This window comes from Rhincodon typus, chromosome 4 (genome assembly GCF_021869965.1).
Source record: "Rhincodon typus isolate 14 chromosome 4, sRhiTyp1.1, whole genome shotgun sequence".
NCBI classification, from domain to species: domain Eukaryota; kingdom Metazoa; phylum Chordata; class Chondrichthyes; order Orectolobiformes; family Rhincodontidae; genus Rhincodon; species Rhincodon typus.
In genome coordinates this window covers 114,956,688-114,961,125 of record NC_063335.1, presented here as the reverse complement: position 1 = coordinate 114,961,125, position 4,438 = coordinate 114,956,688, and the positions used below count along the sequence as shown (strand labels likewise).

The 4,438-nt window shown below is 50.0% G+C and overlaps 1 protein-coding gene across 1 annotated transcript in view; it reads left to right on the top strand.

Annotated features, from left to right (window-relative positions):
• The first annotated feature begins 2,509 nt into the window (after window positions 1-2,509).
• The window catches only part of LOC109924350 (anion exchange protein 2), a 68,988-nt gene continuing 67,059 nt past the window's right edge, over window positions 2,510-4,438 (top strand). Inside the window, exon 1 of the mRNA XM_048595552.1 lies at window positions 2,510-2,664. The gene's annotated coding sequence lies outside the window, so the exon portion shown is untranslated. The remainder of the gene's footprint in view (window positions 2,665-4,438) is intronic.

The window sequence follows — 4,438 nt, the reverse complement described above, 5'->3', positions numbered from 1 at the left end:
AGCAACTTCTGTTTTTGTTTCTGATTTGATTTGATTCATTGTGATCACGTGTACCTAAGTACAGTGAAAAGCTTTGTTTGCGAGCAGTACAGGCAGATTATAGCGAGCAAGGACGTACAAATCAGAGGGTGAGAGATAGTAGGAACTGCAGATGCTGGAGAATCCGAGACAACAAGGTGCAGAGCTGGATGAACACAGCAGGCCAAGCAGCATCATAGGAGCAGAAAGGCTGACGTTTTGGGCCTAGACCCTTCATCAGAAATGGGGGAGGGGAAGGGGGTTCTGAAATAAATAGGGAGAGCGGGGGAGGCGAAAATGGTCGTCAGACAGAGCGAGGCATGCAGATTATAACTGCACAGGAGGTGGGTAAAGCCAGATCAGCATTACTTAAAGTCAGAGAGCTCATTCATCAGTCTAACAACAGCGGGGAAGAAGCTGTTCTTGAACCTGCTCGTGCGTGTTTTCAAACTTCTGCCTGAGGGAAGAGATTGTAGGAGAGCGTTACCAGGGTGGGAGGGGTCTTTGATGATGGCAGCCTTTCTACAGCAACAAGAAGTATAAATGAAGTCCATAATGGAACAGAGATAGTAGGAACTGCAGATGCTGGAGAATCCGAGACAACAAGGTGCAGGGCTAGATGAACACAGCAGGCCAAGCAGCATCATAGGAGCAGAGAGGCTGACGTTTCGGGCCTAGACCCTTCATCAGAAAAGGGGGAGGGGAAGGGGGTTTTGAAATAAATAGGGAGAGAGTGGGAGGCGGATAGAGGAGAGGATAGGTGGAGAGGAAACAAACAGGTCGAAGAGGCGGGGATGGAACCAGTAAAGGTGCGTGTAGGTAGGGAGTTAGGAAGGGGATAGGTCAGTCCAGGGAGGACGGACAGGTCAAGGGGGCGGGTGAGGTTGGTCGGTAGGAGATGGAGGTGCGGCTTGAGGTGGGAGGAGGGGATAGGTGGGAGGAAGAACAGGTTAGGGAGGCAGGGACGAGCTGGACTGGTTTTGGGATGCGGTAGGGGGAGGGGAGATTTTGAAACTTGTGAAATCCTGCACATCTGCCAATGTGGTATACTGCATCCGCTGTACCTGGGGTGGCTTCCTCTACATCGTGGAAACCAAGCGGAGACTCGGGGACCGCTTTGCAGAACACCTACGCTCAGTTCGCAATAAACAACTGCACCTCCCAGTCGCGAACCATTTCAACTCCCCCTCCCATTCCTCAGACGACATGTCCATCCTGGGCCTCCTGCAGTGCCACAACGATGCCACCCGAAGGTTGCAGGAACAGCAACTCATATTCCGCTTGGGAACCCTGCAGCCCAATGGTATCAATGTGGATTTCACAAGTTTCAAAATCTCCCATCCCCCTACCGCATCCCAAAACCAGTCCAGCTCGTCCCTGCCTCCCTAACCTGTTCTTCCTCCCATCTATCCCCTCCTCCCACCTCAAGCCGCACCTCCATCTCCTACCGACCAACCTCATCCCGCCCCCTTGACCTGTCCGTCCTCCCTGGACTGACCTATCCCCTTCCTAACTCCCTACCTACACTCACCTTTCCTGGCTCCATCCCCGCCTCTTCGACCTGTTTGTTTCCTCTCCACCTATCCTCTCCTCTATCCCTCTTCTATCCGCCTCCCACTCTCTCCCTATTTATTTCAAAACCCCCTTCCCCTCCCCCTTTTCTGATGAAGGGTCTAGGCCCGAAACGTCAGCCTCTCTGCTCCTATGATGCTGCTTGGCCTGCTGTGTTCATCCAGCCCTGCACCTTGTTGTCTCAAAACTAGAGGGTGTTGGTTTAAGGTGAGAGGGGGAAGATGTAAAGGGACCTGAGGGGCAACTTTTTCACACAGAGAGTGGTGCGCGTATGGAATGAGCTGCCAGAGGAGGTGTTGAGGTGGGTACATGTTGAGGCGGGTACAGTTACAACATTTAAAAGACATTTGGACGAGCGCATGGATATAAAGGTTTAGAGGGATATGGGCCAAACGCAGGCACTGGGACTAAGCTTGGTTTAGGAAATCCGGTTGGCATAGACGAGTTGGGTTGAGGGGCCTGTTTCTGTGCTGTATATCTCCATGATCTATAACTATGGAACCCGGAGATCTGAAACAAAAACAAGAAGTGCTAGAGAAACATTAACTCTGTTTCTCTCTCCACAGATGCTGTGAGACCTGCTGAGTTTCTCTAGCACTTTGTTTTGTTTCAATAGTAACTTGCTGTGGAACTTGGATGACTGATTAAAAAGGTGAAATTTGTAGCAATAGGGGTACAGGGCTCTGGAGTGAATTGGGTTGCACTTTTAAAAAGGCAGCACCAGATCTATGGTTCAGATAGCCTCCTCATGTTCTGTGTACAGTTGTGTTGTTCTGGTTTAGGCAGAGATCGAAGGAGCTGAGTGCCTGACGTTCTCCACCTCATCACTGAGCAAGGAGAGGGGAAAGATAAAGACCTTAGCTCAAAGAGGGCAGCAGGTTTTGTTCACTGTTGATGTCTTTGTCCTATTTTCCAGTTCTTTGTGTCTGATGAGGAGTCAGAGAGTAGCTCCGCAGCCCTGCACCCCCCTGACAACAGCCCAAAGCAGCAAGATGCCCAGCCTCTTTTCATCAAGCCAGGGACGTCCAGTCAGAGCAACAAATTTACCAAAAGCAGTGAACAGGTCACGCCATTGTAAGTACCAGGATTTTCCAACACTTGCATTTCCTTTTGAGTGCCACTGCCTGCCTGGGTACATGACCATTAGGTCCTTGATGCTTTTGTCAGATCAGATCCACTCTCCATGTACACTTTTCCTGCTGATCCTTTCTATTGTTATCAAGGTGTACAGGGGCTGTGTAGTTTGTGTCCCAGTCTGTACAGGGGCTGTGTGGTTTGTGCAAAGACAGAAGTTGCTGGAAAACCTGGTTCTGTGGAAGGGTCACTGGACCTGAAATATTAACTCTGATTTTTTCTTCACAGATGCTGCCAGACCTGCTGAGCTTTTCCAGCAACTTCTGTTTTTGTTCCTGATTTATAGCATCTGCAGTTCTTTCAGTGTGAAGTTTGTGTCCTGGTCTGTACAGGCAGCATGACGTTGTGTCCCAGTCTGTAGAAGGGTTTGTGTTGCTAATGTTCTCTCCTCTGGAGTTGTGATGTATCTTCAAGTTGAACGAGCTGCAGTTGCTTTGCAATAGCTTCTGAAGCGTATGGAGACTAAGGACCTTCCCTCACCTTCTAAGCTCCAGTTTGATGCAAGGACATAGCTGAAATGGACCCACATCTTGTGTGCCAGCAGATAGGATCACTTTCAAGGTGCCCGTTCCAGCCTGTGCCACAGGGCAGAATGGAATGTAGTGTTGCGGGGGCAGTGCCAGATGAGGGTGGCAGCGTCTTGTGACCCTGATCAGCAACAGAGCCAGAGAGATTAGAACTTATTGTGATGGTCTGGAACACACTGTTTCAAAGAATAACACAAGCAGATTCAATGGAACTATCAAACAGAAATTTGGACTGAATATGCTTTACCATTCTAATTTCAACTCCTATCGTTTCGGTCTATATTTGAGAGCTAGTTACTACATTCATAACTCTCCCCATCTTTCCCTGCCCTTTCTCTCTCCTCTCCTTTACCCTCCCTCCCTTTGTCCCCCTCCCAACCCCTCCTTATGTCCTGTCTTCCCCTCTCCTCCTGTTGTCCATACCTACCCTCTTGTCCCTCCGTTTCTTTCCTGACCCCTCCTCCTGTTGCCTTTCCACCTCCCCTCCTTCTGTCCCGTCTCCCTCTCCCCTCCCACTGTCCACTTTCCTCTTCCTTTCCCTCTGATACTCTCCTCATTCCCTTCTCACCCTCCCGTCAACCCTGTCCCTTCTCCCACATCCTCTCCCTCTGTCCCCATTCCCCACTTCTTCTGACCCTCTCCCCATTCTCTTCTCATTCTTCCCTCTCTCCTTGTTTCTCTGTTCTCCCTCTCCCTTCCTTCTGATCCCTCCACATTTCATTCCCACTCTTCTGCCTCCTCCCTGTTTCCCTGTTCCCTATCCTCCTTCCCCTCCCTCTCTCCTGACCCCCTTTTGCTGTCTCTCCTGTAGTGGCAGTTCTGTACTATCATACACATTGCGATAAATGAGTTGTTTACCTTGTGGCTGCCGCAGTCAGTCCAAGATCAGCAGATTACAGATTCCAATCGCTAGTCCCTGAGGGTTAGGGTGGGACTGCAGTTTGTTCCCATGTCAGCTGTTGATGGGGGTAGACAGTGACAGGAGTTCCAGTGCTGCACACTCTTATAGCCTGATAAGTCAGTTAGTCCATGAAATGTTGTCTTCACTTTGTTGGTTATCCCAGATCTGTTCTCATAAGATAGTAGGAACTGCAGATGCTGGAGAATCTGAGATAACAAGGTGTAGAGCTGGATGAACACAGGCCAAGCAGCATCAGAGGAGCATGAAGGCTGACGTTTCGGGCCTA